At 40.8% G+C, this 16,992-nt stretch overlaps 1 pseudogene; it reads right to left on the bottom strand.

The window, feature by feature from the left end:
- Positions 1 to 10,633: 10,633 nt before the first annotated feature.
- Positions 10,634 to 11,157, bottom strand: LOC120360116 (protein CFAP144P1-like; annotated as a pseudogene).
- Positions 11,158 to 16,992: the final 5,835 nt, after the last annotated feature.

Below are 16,992 nucleotides of genomic sequence, written 5' to 3'. Positions count from 1 at the left end.
ACATGCAAGATTGTTGCATAGGTACACACGTGGCAGTGTGATTTGCTGCCTTCCTCCCCTTCACCTATATCTGGCATTTCTCCCCATGCTATCTCTCCCCAACTCGCCACACCCCGCTGTCCCTCACCTTTTTCCCCCCAACAGACCCCAGTGTGTGATGCTCCCCTCCCTGTGTCCATGTGTTCTCATTGTTCAGCACCCGCCTATGAGTGAGAACATGTGGTATTTGATTTTTTGCTCTTGTGTCAGTTTGCTGAGAATGATGGATTCCAGGTTCATCCATGTCCCTACAAAGGACATGAACCCATCGTTTTTGATGGCTGCGTAATATTCCATGGTGTATATGTGCCACATTTCCCTGTCCAGTTTATCATCGATGGGCATTTGGGTTCGTTCCAGCTCTTTGCTACTGTAAACTGTGCTGCAATGAACATTCGTGTTCATGTGTCCTCATAGTAGAACGATTTATAATCCTTTGGATATATACCCAGTAATGGGGTTGCTTGGTCAAATGGAATTTCAATTTGTAGGTCCTTGAGGAATCGCCACACTGTCTTCCACAGTGGTTGAACTAATTTACACTCCCACCAACAGTGTAAAAGTGTTCCTATTTCTCCACATTCTCTCCAACATCTGTTGTCTTCAGATTTTTTAATGATAGCAATTCTAACTGACGTGAGATGGTATCTCAATGTACTTTTGATTTTCATTTCTCTAATGACCAGTGATGATGAGCAGTTTTTCGTATGTTTGTTGGCCTCATGTATGTCTTCTTTTGTAAAGTGTCTGTTCATATCTTTTGCTCACTTTTGAATGGGTTTGTTTGTTTTTTTCTTGTAAATCTATTTTAGCTCTTTGTAAGTTCTGGATATGAGCCCTTTGTCAGATGAGTAAACTGCAAAATTTTTTTCCCATTCTGTTGGTTGCCGATTCACTCTAATGACTGTTTCTTTTGCCATGCAGAAGCTGTGGAGTTTGATTAGGTCCCATTTGTCTATTTTGGTTTTTGTTGCCAATGCTTTTGGTGTTCTGGTCATGAAGTCCTTGCCTACGCCTATGTCCTGAATGGTTTTGCCTAGATTTTCTTCTAGGGTTTTTATGATGTTAGGTCTTACGTTTAAGTCTTTAATTCATCTGAAGTTAATTTTAGTGTAAGGTGTCAGGAAGGGGTCCAATTTCTGCTTTCTGCACATGGCTAGACAGTTTTCCCAACACCATTTATTAAACAGGGAATCCTTTCCCCATTGCTTGTTTTTGTCAGGTTTGTCAAAGATCGGATGGTTGTAGATATGTTGTATTTCCTCTGAGGCCTCTGTTCTGTTCCATTGGTCTATATCTCTGTTTTGGTACCAGTAAAAGAAATAAAGCATATTCAAATAGGAAAGGAGGAAGTCAAATTGTCTCTATTTGCAGACGATATAATTATATATCTAGAAGACCCCATCGTCTCAGCCCAAAATCTCCTGAAACTGATAAGCAACTTCAGCAAAATCTCAGGATGCAAAATCAATGTGCAGAAATCCCAGTACTAGCCTTATTGCTCTGGCTAGAATTTCCAATACTATATTGAATAGAAGTGGTGAGAGAGGGCATCCTTGTCTAGTGCCAGATTTCAAAGGAATGCTTCCAGTTTTTGCCCATTCAGTATGATATTGGCTGTTGGTTTGTCATAAATAGCCTTTATTATTTTGAGATAGGTTCCATCAATACCTAGTTTATTGAGGGTTTTTAGCATAAAAAGCTGTTGAATTTTGTCAAAGGCCTTCTCTGCAACAATTGAGATAATCATGTGGTTTTTGTCTTTCGTTCTGTTTATGTGGTGAATTACGTTTATAGACTTGCATATGTTGAACCAGCCTTCCATCCCCAGGATGAATCCTACTTGATCATAGTAGATAAACTTTTTGATGTGCTGTTGCAATCGGCTTGCCAGTATTTTATTGAATATTTTTACATCTATGTTCATCATGGATATTGGCCTGAAGTTTTCTTTTCTTGTTGAGTTTCTGCTGGGTTTTCGTATCAGGATGATGTTGGTCTCATAAAATGATTTGGGAAGGATTCCCTTTTTTTGGACTATGTGAAATAGTTTCAGAAGGAATGGTACGAGCTCCTCTTTGTATGTCTGGTAGAATTTGGACCCATCTGGACCTTGGCTTTTTTTGGGTGGTAGGCTCTTAATTGCTGCCTCAACTTCAGACCTTGTTACTGGTCTATTCAGGGTTTCGACTTCTTCCTGATTTAGGCTTGGGAGGAGGCAAGTGTCCAGGAATTTATCCATTTCTTCCAGGTTTACTAGTTTATGTGCATAGAGTTGTTTGTAATAATCTCTGATGATGGTTTGAATTTCTGTGGAATCTGTGGTGATATCCCCTTTATCATTGTTTATTGCATCTATTTGGTTATTCTTTCTTTTATTTCTTATTAATCTGGCTAGTGGTCTATTTTGTTGATCTTTTTTAAAAACCAGCTCCTGGATTTATTGATTTTTTTAAAGGTTTTTTGTGTCTCTATCTCCTTCAGTTCTGCTCTGATCTTAGTTATTTCTTGTCTTCTGCTAGGTTTTGAGTTTTTTTGATCTTGCTCCTCTAGCTCTTTCTATTTTGATGATAGGGTGTCAATTTTTGATCTCTCCTTGCTTCTCATGTGGGCACTTATTGCTATATATTTTCCTATAGAGACTGCTTTAAATGTGTCTCAGAGATTCTAGTATGTTGTGTCTTCATTCTCGTTGATTTCGAAGAACATCTTTATTTGTGCCTTCGTTTCACTGTTTACGCAGTCCACATTCAAGAGCAAATTGTTCAGTTTCCTTGAAGCTGTGCAGTTCTGAGTTAGTTTCTCAATTCTGAGTTCTAACTTGATTGCACTGTGGTCTGAGAGACTGTTTGTTATGATTTCTGTTCTTTTGCATTTGCTAAGGAGTGACTTACTTCCAATTATGTGGTCAGTTTTAGAGGAAGTGTGATGTGGTGCTGAGAAAAATGTATATTCTGTGGATTTGGGGTGGAGAGTTTTGTAAATATCTATTAGGTTTGCTTGTTCCAGGTCTGAGTTCAAGTCCTGGATATACTTGTTAGTTTTCTGTCTGGTTGATCTGTCTAATATTGACAGTGGGGTGTTAAAGTCTTCCACTATTATTGTGTGGGAGTCTAAGTCTATTTGTAAGTCATTAAGAACTTGCCTTATGTATCTGGGTGCTCCTGTGTTTGCGTATGTATTTAGGATCATTAGCTCTTCTTGTTGCATTGATCCTTTTACCATTATGTAATGTCCTTCTTTGTCTCTTATGATCTTTGTTGCTTTAAAGTCTATTTTATCAGAGATGAGAATTGCAACTCCTGCTTTTTTTTTGCTCTCCATTTGCTTGGTAAATCTTCCTCCATCCCTTTATTTTTAGCCTTTGTGTATCCTTGCATGTGAGATGGGTTTCTTGGATACAGCACACCGATGGGTTTTGGCTTTTTATCCAATTTGCCAGTCTGTGCCTTTTGATTGGGACATTTAGTCCATTTACATTTAGGGTTAATATTGTTATGTGTGAATTTGATACTGCCATTTTGATGCTAGCTGGCTGTTTTGCCCATTAGTTGATGCATATTCTTCATTGTGTTGATGCTCTTTACCATTTGGTATGTTTTTGGAGTGGTTGGTACTGGTTCTATGTGTAGACCCTGTTTCAGGAGCTCCTGTAAAGCAGGCGTGGTGGTGATGAAATCTTTGAGAACTTGCTTGTTTGCAAAGGATTTTATTTTTCATTCAATTATGAAGCTTAGTTTGGCTGGATATGAAATTCTGGGTTTAAAGTTCTTTTCTTTAAGGATGTTGAATATTGGCCCCCACTCTCTTCTGGCTTGTAGGGTTTCTGCTGAGAGATCTGCTGTGAATCTGATGGGCTTCCCTTTGTGGGTAACCCGATCTTTCTCTCTGGCTGCCCTTAGCATTTTCTCCATCATTTCAACCCTCGTGAATCTGATGATTATGTACCTTGGGGTTGCTCTTCTTGAGGAATATCTTTGTGTTGGTCTCTGTATTTCCTGGACTTGAATATTGGCCTGCCTTGCTAGGTTGGGGAAGTTTTCTTGGATAATATCCTGAAGAGTATTTTCCAGCTTGGATTCCTTCTCTTAGTCACATTCAGGTACACCTATCAAACATAGATTAGGTTTTTCACATAGTCGCACATTTCTTGGAGACTTTGTTCATTCCTTTTTACCCTTTTTTCTCTAATCTTGCCTTCTTGTTTTATTTCATTAAGTTGATCTTCGACCTCTGATATCCTTTCTTCTGCTTGGTCAATTCAGCTGTTGAAACTAATGCATGCTTTGTGAAGTTATCGTGTTGTGTTTTTCAGCTCCATCAATTCACTTATATTCCTTTCTAAGTTGTTTATTCTCATTAGCATTTCATCAAATCTTTTTTCAAGGATCTTAGTTTCTTTGCATTGGTTTAGAACATGTTCTTTTAGCTCACAGTTTCTTATTACTCACCTTCTGAAGCCTGATTCTGTCATTTCATCACACTCATTTTCCATCTAGCCTTGTTCCCTTGCTAGGGAGGAGTTGTGATCCCTTGTAGGAAGAGAGGTGTTCTGGTTTCAGGTGTTTTTATCCTTTTTGCACTGGTTTCTTCTCATCTTTGTGGATTTATCCACCTCTGGTCGTTGTAGTTGCTGACTTTCAGATTGGGTCTCTGAGTGGATTTTCTGTTTGTCAATGATGAAGTTATTTCTGTTTCTTAGTTTTCCTTCTAACAGTCAGACCCCTCTGCTGTAGGAATACTGAGGTCCACTCCAGGCCCTGCTTACCTGGGGATCACCTGCAGCAGCTGCAGAACAGTAAGGGTTGCTACCAGTTTCTTCTGCTGCTATCTTTGTCCCAGAAGGATACCTGCCAAATGTCAGTCTGATCTCTCCTTTACAAGGTGACTCTTTGGATATATGGGGGTCAGGGAGCCGCTTGTGGAGACAATCTGTCCTTTAAAGGAACTCAAATGCTGAGCTGTGAGCTTTGTTGTTCATTCAGAGCTACTGAGCAGGTACGTTTAGGTCTGCTGCTGCAGAACTCATAAACTGCTTTTTGTTCCCAAGTGCTCTGTCCCAGGTAGTTAGGGCTTTATTTATTAGTTTCTATTGTGCTGCTGCCTTTTTTTTCAGGGCTACCCTGCCCAGCAAGGAGGCAGCCTAGTCACTGTCTGCCTGCAGAGGCTTTGCCGAGCTGCTGTGGGCTCTGCCCAGCTGCCATGTGAACTTCCCTGCAGTCCTCTTTATATGGGTGTAGTTAGAACTGCCTTGGCAATGGTGGCCCACCTCTGTATTGGTGGACTTTCTCTGTAATGGCAGGTTGCCTTGGCAATGGCAGGCTGCCTCAGCAATGGTGGACTACCTCCATAGTGGTGGAGTGCCTAGGTAATGGCAGATGCCCCTCCCCCACAGAACTGGACCTTCCCGGGTTTAGCTGTGTTTGCTGTGAAACTCTCAATCCAGAGAGTTTCTGATTGCTGTTCTTTTGTGGGGTTGGGACCAGCTGAGCCTGATCACCTGGCTCCCTGCCTCAGAGCCTTTTGTTTGTTTGTTTGTTTTTTTAGTTGAACAGTCAATTCTCTCCCAGGTGTTCCAGTCACCTGTTGAAAAGGTGCCGGGATCTGTGTGATTTCCCCTGCTGTGCAGTGAGTAGCGGCTTAAACAGCCACACTGAGATTTGTAGCACTTTTTTTGCCCAGGTCTCCTGGTCTGGCTCCTTGTTCACTCCCCTTTTTAATCAGATGAATGGGTGGCTTCCTGGAGCTCCAATCATCAGCTAAAAGGGCACCCAGACCAGTGTATTTTGTATGGAGAACTGCCAGGCCAGGGCGCTGGCAAAGCAGCCACATTGGGCAAAGCAGCCACGCTGGGCAAAGCAGCCGCATTGGCAAAAACAGCCATGGCCGGCCGAAACAGCCAAGCCGACCAAAACAATGAAGCGACCAAAACAACGAAGCGACCAAAACAGCCAAGCCGGCCAAAACAGCCGCACCGGCTACCTGTGGGGCTTCTCCGTCTGGGAATTTCCTGGTCTGGAGGCACTAAAAATCCGTCTGGAAATGTGGTGTCCACTCAACCTCTGCGCTTTCACTGGGAGCTGCAATCCTGAGCTGTTCCTAAACAGCCATCTTGGATCTTCTCTCGGTTATAGATTCTTTTATAACTTTGTTCATATAGTATGCTTGTTTCAACACTACTCAATTTCAAGTAATTTTTCAATCTTTTCTTGTGTTTGCATATTTTGTATTTTGTTTAACAAAGTCTTTCCTACTCTAAAACTATTAATATATTCTCCTATGTTTTAATCTCAAAGCTTAAAATTTTATTTTCATTTCATATATGTGATGAAGAGATCCGATTTTATTTTTTTATAAAAATAGTAATTCAACACCATTTATTAAATTCTCCATCCTCTTTTTATTTACTAAGCTATCTCCATATCAAATTTCCACACATGTATGTATATCTAGGCTACTCTGACCTATTCATCTCTTTTTATCTAGTAGGATCCTTCTATCCTTCCTTTATTCTTCAAAGTTGTCTTCATTGTTCTTGTCCCTTTATGCCTCTGTATGAACTTTTAAATAGTATTGTTGAACTCTACAAAAATCCACAGTGGCTTTTTTATTAAATTGCATTGAGTTTATACATGAATTAATGGGGATTATCACATTTAAATCATTGAGTATTCTTTTCCACTATATATCATCATTTGATTAGGTATTTTATTTCCTAAAATAATTTAGAAAATTTTTCCATAAGGTCTTCAAAATATTGTTAATTTGTTTTTAGACACCTTATAGTCCTTTTTATTGTGAATGAGATTATAAGCTTTTCTTCTATCACATTTTCCACTAGTTTGTATATAAAGATCTTAATATTTGATATTGATCATGTATTCACCCATCTTATGAGTTATCTGTTAGTTCTAATAATTTAGATATAGAATAAATGTCTAAATAGTGACATTGTCTATAAATATGAACTGTTGACTATTTTTTTCCAAATTTTCCTCCCTCCCTCCTTTCCTTCTTTCCTTCCTTCCTTTTTCCCTTCCTTCCTTCCTTCTTTTTCTACTATTATATACAGTTATTGGTACACTTTTAAATAGTAATAGAAGTGATCCTTAAGTCATGGGCAGATTGACTTAGTTCTTATTCATGAGATCCAGTGTTTGTTTAGGTTCTCAAGTTCCCAGTGGTCAGCAACTTATCTTGATCTGTTTTTTTTTTTTTTTTTTTTTTTTTTTTGGAGGAGGGAGCTCAGCAGCCCTAACCTGCCTCGGTTTTAAGTACTGCTGAGGTCTCCATCTTGCAAAGAACATTTTAAGCACTTTCCTTCATAAATGCAAAATGTCTATGTCTAGCAATGTCTACTTCCTGTAGGAGACCAGGCCCAAACTTCAGCCATGCACACTGCTCATTTCTTGTTCAGCATCTTGGGAGATTTTTCTCTAGAGTACCTACCTAGAAATGGAATTATCTCACTTTCTAAGATATCTTCAGCTTTACTAGATATTGCCATGAAGATGATTTTCTTGTGTTTTAATTTGCCTATATCATTTTTACTTTTATTTGTGCTTTAAGCATTTTATCTCTTGTTGCTATTTTTCTGCAGTGAAAACTGAAGCAATGTATGAACTTTTGGAGTGATTTTGGCCAGGAGTCATCACTTCTATTTTAAACATGACTTTCTTTGTATGTAAGAAAAGGTAGGAATCAGAACAATTATATTTATGTGTCTGCAGAATAATCCCTCAATTATGAATTCACTACGACTATAGATTCCAACACAAGGAAAATATCTGCCCAATTGCCATATGACTTATTTATCATTTGTTGAATATGATCTGTCCATATAAAACATTTTTAAAATGAGGTCTGACATATAATGGATATTTGTCCTCTCCAAAGCTCATGTTGAAAGGTGATCTCCAATGTTGAAGTCAGCGCCGAGTGGGAGCTCTTTGGGTCATGGGCATGGATCCCTCATGAATGAGTTGGTGCCCTCCCTGCAGTAATGAATGAGTTCTTGCTCTATTACTATACACAGAGCTGGTTGTTTAAAAAAGCATAGCACCTACTCCCCATCTCTCTTGATCCTTCTTTCACCATGTGGCATGCCACAACCCTTTCTCTTCCACTGTGATTAGCTACTTCTTGAAATCCTCACCAGAAGCAGATGCTGGCACCATGCTTTTTGTACAGCCTGCAATACCATGAGCCAAATTAACCTGTTTTATTTGTAAATTGCCCCTTCTTAGGTATTCTTTATAAGAGCACAAAATGGAATAACTTAGGGCCAATATAAGACTTAAAACTTTTAGCACAATATTTGGCACATAACAAACAATAAAATTTAGCTATTATTTATTTAAGTTCATAAATATTAATAGATTATCTTTTATGTGACATATAATCTGACAATAATCTGAAGGCTTTTATTTTCATTACTTTCAATTTGTCCATTTCATAAAATTAATCACATATGCTTCCTGTAATTAGCATGTAGGATAGGGGTCTTCCACAATTTTTAGATAAAAATGGAAGCTACGCTTTTAAATTAAAATAGAAAAGTTAAATTTCATAAAGTAATCAAAGTCAATTTGCTTGTGTCTCATTGCTGAAGACTAATAATCTAACAATAGGCAGATTATTTCCATTATATTAGCTGAAGAGAAAAATGAATGACAGACTACAAATGATAGAAAAAAAATAGGAACATCAAAAATTAAAAGCCAAGTTTAGAAATGGCATAAAGATTCAATTACTAACATTATGAGGCTTTACCTTTCTGCTTAGTATAAAAGCAAACTATGCTCTGTGAAACAGTACTTAAAACTGGTGAATTCGTGGTTTAGCCAGGCGTTATAAGTGAACCTACAACATGAAAAATAGTATTGAATTGATGGTGTTATAGTGACAGACATATGTTCCTTTGAGGAACTGGCCTTTCTCCACCAAGTGCTTGCCAATCATGTGACTCAACCTTTCACACTGCAAGGTTGACATGAGGCTTGAGAACCCATCCTCCTGAACACTGTAATTGATTTAGAGATTGTTTTTGCCATGCAAAATATTTTTTAGTCAAATTTGTCATGAATTTCTGTTATTGCTTCTGAATTTTGAGTTTATTAGAAAATAGTTTCCTATTCCCAGCTTATTAAAGTATACACTTACATTTTCTTCTAGTATTTACTTGTATTCATTTGTATAGTTTATACTGGTGTGTCTTATGAATCACTTTAATCTTTTTTCATATAACACTGCCAGTTATATCAACCATACTGATTTAAAAATTCCTCTTTTCTTAATTTAATGTGTGGTCTTTATCATATGTTATATTTCCATATGCACTCAGTTCTTGGAATATAACATGTCATTTCCCTCTGAATGCTTTTAAGATACTTTTATTTTATTTTATTTTATTTTATTTTATTTTTTTATTTTTTTGAGACGGAGTTTTGCCCTTGTTACCCAGGCTGGAGTGCAATGGCGCGATCTCACCTCACCGCAACCTCCACCTCCTGGGTTCAGGCAATTCTCCTGCCTCAGCCTCCTGAGTAGCTGGGATTACAGGCACGTGCCACCATGCCCAGCTAATTTTTTGCACTTTTAGTAGAGACGGGGTTTCACCATGTTGACCAGGATGGTCTCGATCTCTCGACCTCGTGATCCACCTGCCTCGGCCTCCCAAAGTGCTGGGATTACAGGCTTGAGCCACTGCGCCCGGCTTTTATTTTGTTTTATAACAATTTTGCTGCAATGCGCTTGGTTTTTTTTGTTTTTTTTTTTTTTTTTTTGTCATGTCTGTGGTGTGTAGCTCTTACAAAATTGTGATTTGATGTCAGTTTTGAAAGATTCTCACTACTTTCTTATCAAATATTTCTGCTGGCCCATTATCTCAATTCTCTTTTTGAGATTCCAATTACAGATGGAATCTATGAGTAATAAATTAAGGCCTATGTTAGACCTTTTTACCTTGTTCCACTCATTCCTTATTTTCTTTTCAGTCTTTTCTAAACATCTCTCTGTTTTTCAGTCTATATATTTTCATTTGATATATCTTCTAATTTACTAATCCTCTCTTCATCTGTATCTAATCTGATGCAAACATTGAGTTCTTAAGTTTCAGTTACTGTATTTTAACTCATTTATTGATATATCATTTATATATAATATAATTCATAGATCACATAATAATTCACCTATTTAAAGTATATAATCAATAGATTTTAGTACATTCACAGTCATATAACAACCACTACAATTAATTTTAGAACATTTTCATTATTAAAAAAGAAACTCCATACTCATTAGCAGTCATTCCCCATCTTCTCCCACTCACCAACCTCTAAACCCCACTAATCTACTTTCTGTCTCTCTCTATATATTGCTTTTTCTGGAAATTTCACATAAGCAATCATAAAATATGTGATCTTTTGTGACTGGCAATTTTTATTTCCTTCTTCTGCATATTTTTCATGCTTCCTAATTTTTACCATTATCCATGAATTATGGACAGGGTGTGGGGGTTAAAATAATATTTACTTTTCTACTGCAGTGGATACTTAGGACATTAAATCCAGGGACTGACTCCACCGCTGAGATGCTACTTGTGGCGATCATCTTCTCCCAAGCTCCACATTATAGCTTTGTACAGAGTGATGTCATTGTAGACCCTAAAGTGGTTCAGTCTGTGGTTGCTGCATTCTGTGTCTACCAAGGGCTCTGAGTCCCATCCAGTTTCCTGGTTTTCAGTCTGTGCCTCCAAGCACTTCTTCCTTGGCCCCTGGGCAGCATGGTGAATGAGATTCAGAAACCTGGCATCTGCAGGTTCCTCCAAGTTATCGTGCCAAGATATGGGCTTCCTCGTTAATCTTGTGAACCTTGCACAGGGGATTCACGTGGTACTGCATGTAGAGTTTCTGGGTTCGTAACTCTTTGAGGTACAGCTCCCACAAGATCTGGTTCTGATGGACCACATCTGTGACCACCCTCTCCTTCGGGTGTCCCGCCACGGCCTTGGAGCTGCTGGGTGGGGATGGAGGTGGGTCCTGAGCTCTCTCAGCATCCTCTTTCCATTGCCTGCATCTCCAGGCAACGGTGCCCCACTCCGTCACCAGGCAACAGCATTCTTATGATACTGCTCTGGCCTCTGCGAACCCAGCCTCGTTAGTAGAACCACCTCTGGATAATGCCAAGAAAAAGACTTGCCTTCAAGTGGCAGACCCAAAGGATAATAAACAGAATTGGATCTCACGTTGGCCAATCACTTTCCTCCTTGATAACAGATTTGATGATCTTCACTCCTCTCCCTTCTTTGCCTCTGGTCCTGCAGTTCACCCTGTGGTCACAGGCCAAGTTCTATGGAGAAGCCAGTTCAAATGCAGAGCTTGTGCAGGCTGGCGGCCCAGGCAGAAGAGGAAAGGCGCAGGCCAGGCTGAATGCTCGCTTGCCATAGTCTTGGATTCCCTGTGTCCACCAGGTTGCTGCTGGGAATCCACACTCCTGGCAATTCTGAACTGCCTGAGAACTGCCCCAGTAGGAGGGAAACCATCTCTCCAGGGTGAGATTTGTAATCCGTCAGGTCTGGTGGTGGGTGGCTGGATGGGGCGGGGACTAGAGTACAGGGGACTAGCAAGAAGGGTTATGGGGAGGGCGAGGGGGAAAGATAGGGGGGCACTGGGAAGGGGATGACTTAGGAGCAGGGCGGTGGCACACAGATGCTCTGGAGGTAACACGGGAAGAGCTGGGCAGGGAGTTCAGGGAGGTTGGGTATTGGGAAGGGGCGACATTAGTCAGCTGGGGCAAATGGGTAGGTTGGAAAACCGAACAACGTGGATGGCCCTGGAGAGAAGGCTTACGGTGGGAAGTTTGAGGAGTGAGGGAAGGAAGGAGGGCTGGAACACGAGAGCGGGAACGAACAGAAAGAAATGGAGCCTGGGGTTGTGGCTGAGAAATCGGAGGTAGCTTTCTAGTCATTTTTCCAAACGAGCGCGGTAGTAACTCACTTGTCCAAACGTGTCAAAATGAGTAACTGAGATGTGCTAAGACCAACTCCAGCATTTATCTCCTGGGGACATTTCATCACAGAATGCTTATTATGAAATGTACTTTTATCTCCTGGGGACATTTCATCACAGAATGCCTATTATGAAATGTACACTTATCTCCTGGGGACATTTCATCACAGAATGCCTATTATGAAATGTACATGCTCCCTTTTGTTCTAGTGAGGAGGCCCCCCACTGTCAGGGAAATGGTCTCAGTTTCTTGGTTTAAGAGTGATCATGAGAAAGAGCAAAGAAAAGAAATGGCAGTTGTAATATTGGTCCCTGTTCTTGGGATACCATGTACTTTTGCCCCTCTATAGGCAAAGAGTGATCAAGGGGGATCAATATAGAGGAAGGGGCTTGGGGCCTAGGAGAGCAGTTCTGAAGCAGGAATTGGGAAATGGGAACTCAGTAGCCTAGTCTCTTGCTCTTACTACATTGTTCAAAGCCCTTTCACATTATCTGCCTCACTGTATGAATATGCATGATTAGAGATGTTATGTTCATTTTATCAGTGAGGATGCTAAAGACCAGAAAGGGAACCACCTGGTGGGTGAGCAGGTGACTCTAGAACTTGGGCCAAAAAGAGGGGCAGGTAGGAGGGAGAACAAAATAGCCCAAAACGCTGACCAGCACCATTACCTCCCACTGTGTCTCTGGACAGGATCTTACAGCGGACACCTCAGAGAAGAGCTATACTTTTTGTAGCTTACCTCTTGGTCCCTGTGCTCCCTTGGTTTGATGCCTTAATCTTCACTAGAACCAGAAACACAGGGTCCAAGCTGGCAGGATGACTGCCCACTCCTGAGCACCTAATGACTAGATGTGGGCTTCCTGGATCACTATCTGAGATTCCTAACTCCATCAGATGATGAAGGAAGCTGCTGCACCCATCCCCTTTCTTTTGTCTAAAGTAGCAACCCTCTCTGCTGAGCATTCCTGGTGTCTTTGAATGCCATTCGAATCATAGGCTCCTTTGGTTCCCTTTTCTCTCCTGTGCTTGTATCACCATAAGATTCTGAATTTTCTCCCTTGGCCCAACATTCTTTACTTCCCATGCTGCATAACTTTCCATTGTGCTTTGGAACTCCAGCCACATGATGAGCAAACTTCCCTTTTTCCATAGACTGCTTCTTTATTGACAGTTTCTTGCCTCTCCTTGCTTTAACTGTAACTTGGATTTCTCTTAAGGACATTGCTTCCTTTGTCTCTCAAGTAAAAACTACTTATTCTGTCAAACTCTGAAGTACTTCAGAGTAAGAATGGTTTATAGATTTTCCTTGCTCCCCCGACTCCTTGAAAACCACACTGCATTATTCCTCTATTTGCACTGGAAAATCTCTTGCTCCTTATGAGTTATCTCTAAACTAGGAAAGAAAACTGGGAAATAAAAACATTACACCTCCTGTATAATCACCTAAATAAACAAAGATGTTAATGCGCAGTGCAGAAAAATTTGTCTGTTCAGAAAACAAGTATATTCTCTATTCTCAGTGTGTATTAGTCTGTTCTCATGCTGCTAATAACGATATATCTGAGACTGTGTAATTTACAAAGAAAAAGAGATTTAATAAACTCACAGTTCCATGTGGCTGGGGAGGCCTCATAATCATGGCAGAAAGAAAAGGAGGAGCAAAGGCAGATCTTACATGGTGGCAGGCAAGGGAACATGTGCAGGGGAACTCCCCTTTATTTTATTTTATTTTATTTTATTTTATTTTATTTTTATTGAGACGGAGTTTCGCTCTTGTTACCCAGGCTGGAGTGCAATGGCGCGATCTCGGCTCACCGCAACCTCCGCCTCCTGGGATCAGGCAATTCTCCTGCCTCAGCCTCCTGAGTAGCTGGGATTACAGGCATGCACCACCATGCCCAGCTAATTTTCTTGTAGTTTTAGTAGAGACAGGGTTTCACCATGTTGACCAGGATGGTCTCGATCTCTTGACCTCGTGATCCACCCGCCTCGGCCTCCCAAAGTGCTGAGATTACAGTCTTGAGCCACCGAGCCCGGCTGGGAACTCCCCTTTATAAAACCATCAAGTCTCATGAGACTTACTCACCATCACGAGAACAGCAAAGGAAAGACCCATACCCACCATGACTCAATTACCTCCCACCAGGTCCCTCCCATGACATGTGGAATTTGTGGGAGGTACAATTCAAGATGAGATTTGGGTGGGGACACAGCCAAACCATATCACACTGATTGTAAAGAACAGCCAACAGATTGTTTACTTTTGACCAAGTTGAAGGAAGGGTCAACATATAGTTAGTTCCATAGAGCATGTTGCAGGCAGTGAAGGAAGAGAAAGCACAGGAATTTCTGAAGATCTTTCTAAGATCCCTTCAATTTGGAGAATAGAGTTTAAGAATCTCGGAAAGCCAAGAAAGGAAATGAGCTCAGTTCCTCACCACAGAACAGCACTGGTGGCAGGATCAAGAAATAGCAGGTGCCTGCATGAACTTACCATTATGCAGACACAGGTTCTGCAAGCAGCCTGATCCATGGTTGGCTGGCCGAGTTACTTTCCAAGTAAACAGATTTGAAAGAAATGTATGTGAGGACAAAGTTATCAGAGTGCCTAGTTTCCTTCCCAATCCATCAATTATTTGAAGAACTGGGCTCAGCAGGGCTTCTCCCAAGGTGCATGAAACCTGGGAGAACCACCACGCATGAGGGAGCCATAGTGGAGGCCAACGTGTGGATAGTTTGGTGGTTCTGTCTCAAATAGAGGATAGAACAAACGAAACAGAAACAAATTCTTAAAAAGATTTTAGAAGATATTTTCTCTAAAATGAAGGAAGGTAGCGAGCATCAGATCAAACAGAAAATTTTCAGTGGGTGGCTAATGCCATGATATTCTGGAAAATTTTCTGAACTACAAGGTTAAGGATAGCCTTATGAATACGCCTGTCACCTATTAAGCTTAAAAACTGAGGCTGAATTCAGACATCTTCTAGGTAGCATTAAATGCTAGCAGATAATGAAGCAAGTTTCAGAGGTAAGCCACTTGAATGCGATCTGTAGGCTGACAGCTTCAGTATCACCTGGGGTCTTGTTAGAATGCCAAATCATGGACTAGGCGCAGTGGCTCAACCTGTAATCCCAGCACTTTGGGAGTTCGAAGCAGGTGGATCAGAGGATCGACACAAGCCTGAGGTCAGAGGTGTGAGACAAGCCTGAGATCAGAGGTGCAAGACAAGCCTGAGGTCAGAGGTTCAAGACAAGCCTGAGGTCAGAGGTGCGAGACAAGCCTGGCCAACATGGCAAAACCCTGTCTCTACTAAAAATACAAAAATTAGCCATGTGTGGTGGCAGTTACCTGCAGTCCCAGCTATTCTGGAAATTGAGGCAAGAGAATCCCTTGAACCCGGGAGGGAGAGGTTGCAGTGAGTGGAGAACGCACCACTGCACTCCAGCCTGTGCAACAAGAGCAAAACTGTGTCTCAGAAGAAAAAAAAAAAAAAAAGCCAAATTCTGGACCACTATGGACCACTATCTCAGACATACTGATTTCAGTTCTCTAGAGGTGGAACTCAGAAATCAGTATGTTAATATGCCCTCCAGGTGATTCAGATGCATGGCTAACATATTAGAAGCACTGCTCCGAACTTTAGTAAAACAAACACATGCAGCTCATGAATTTTACATCATGCGAGGTCATCATTTGCAAATGAAGGTAACAGACAGCCATCTCTTCTTTGCATAAACTCAGGAAGTATATTTTTCATGAGTGTTTGAAACAAGAGGAATTGAATGAAGGAATTCAGTTTCACTGTTGATATAAGAGCTAAGGTAACAAATGACATTAAGACACTTCAAGATTAGCCCAACAGCCAGTCCCCGGGCTGACAGGACAAGGGAGTTAGGCCAGGGGCCAGAGCTTCCTGAAGGAATCTGGAATCCTGGCAGGCCTGTCCAGTGGGAATGGAGATAATGCTTTAAAGAGTGGGGAGCTGGTGCCTGAGATTCTGACTGCGATGGATTGAGAGAAAAAGACTCTGCTTCACCTTCCTTCATCCTTCCAGTTTCTTGCCAGACATTTATAATACAGGGGTGGCGGCAGACCAGAACGGCCTTCCTAGACATGCTTGTCTTTAAGGCCCCTTCCTCTTTTGTTTCTGATATTTACAAACAGGACCTCTTTGTACCTTCTGCTTTCTCTGGTCACTTCTTTCCTTTATATATAGGACTTCTCTACATTTTCTGTTTATATGAATTTGAATTCTATTTTCAGTAGACTTTACTTAGTGTGGGGTTCTATTCTTCCAGAGGGAAATTTTGGTTAGCTATTTCTAGAGGCTCTGGGACTTGAGTACTCCAGCACAATCTAGTTTCACTTTACTTTTGCTACACCCATCTACAGAGTTGCTGCTCTGTAACCTCTCTCCGGTCTTGGCAATTATTCCCCGACCTGCCTGCTGGGTTTCCATCCAACAGCAGACTTCTGCTTTAGTAGGTGAGTACTTGCTGGGTCTTGTTCCCCTGGCTCAAAGAAGGTTGGAAGTTCCTCCTTTTCTCCTCTCTGTTACTGCCAAAAGTCGGTAATTTTTCTTGCCTGCCCATATACTAGAGTTTGTAAGAATGAGCCTTGTTTTTGCTGAAGGTGTTCATGAGGTTTTACTTTCACTATTCTTGGTGCTCTAACCATTTTGGAAGGGGAATTGGAATGGTTTAAAAGTCTGCACTGAGGCTGCCATTTTGCCCTGACGAAAACCTAAACCACTTCCTTTACTTGGTTTTGGAGACATCATACTACACTGTCTTTCTGTCCTATCTCACTGGTTTTTCTGAGAATTATTTGTCTAATGTGTGAGGAGAAATTTCATGTTTACTCCCTTCCCTAATACTTCAGCACACATTTATGAGATGATCTGTACTTGTTTAGAATGCTACCCTTGACACACATAAGTA

The sequence above is a fragment of the Saimiri boliviensis genome, chromosome 3 (genome assembly GCF_048565385.1).
Source record: "Saimiri boliviensis isolate mSaiBol1 chromosome 3, mSaiBol1.pri, whole genome shotgun sequence".
Classification (NCBI taxonomy): Eukaryota; Metazoa; Chordata; class Mammalia; order Primates; family Cebidae; genus Saimiri; species Saimiri boliviensis.
This window is presented reverse-complemented; position numbering and strand designations above follow the sequence as displayed.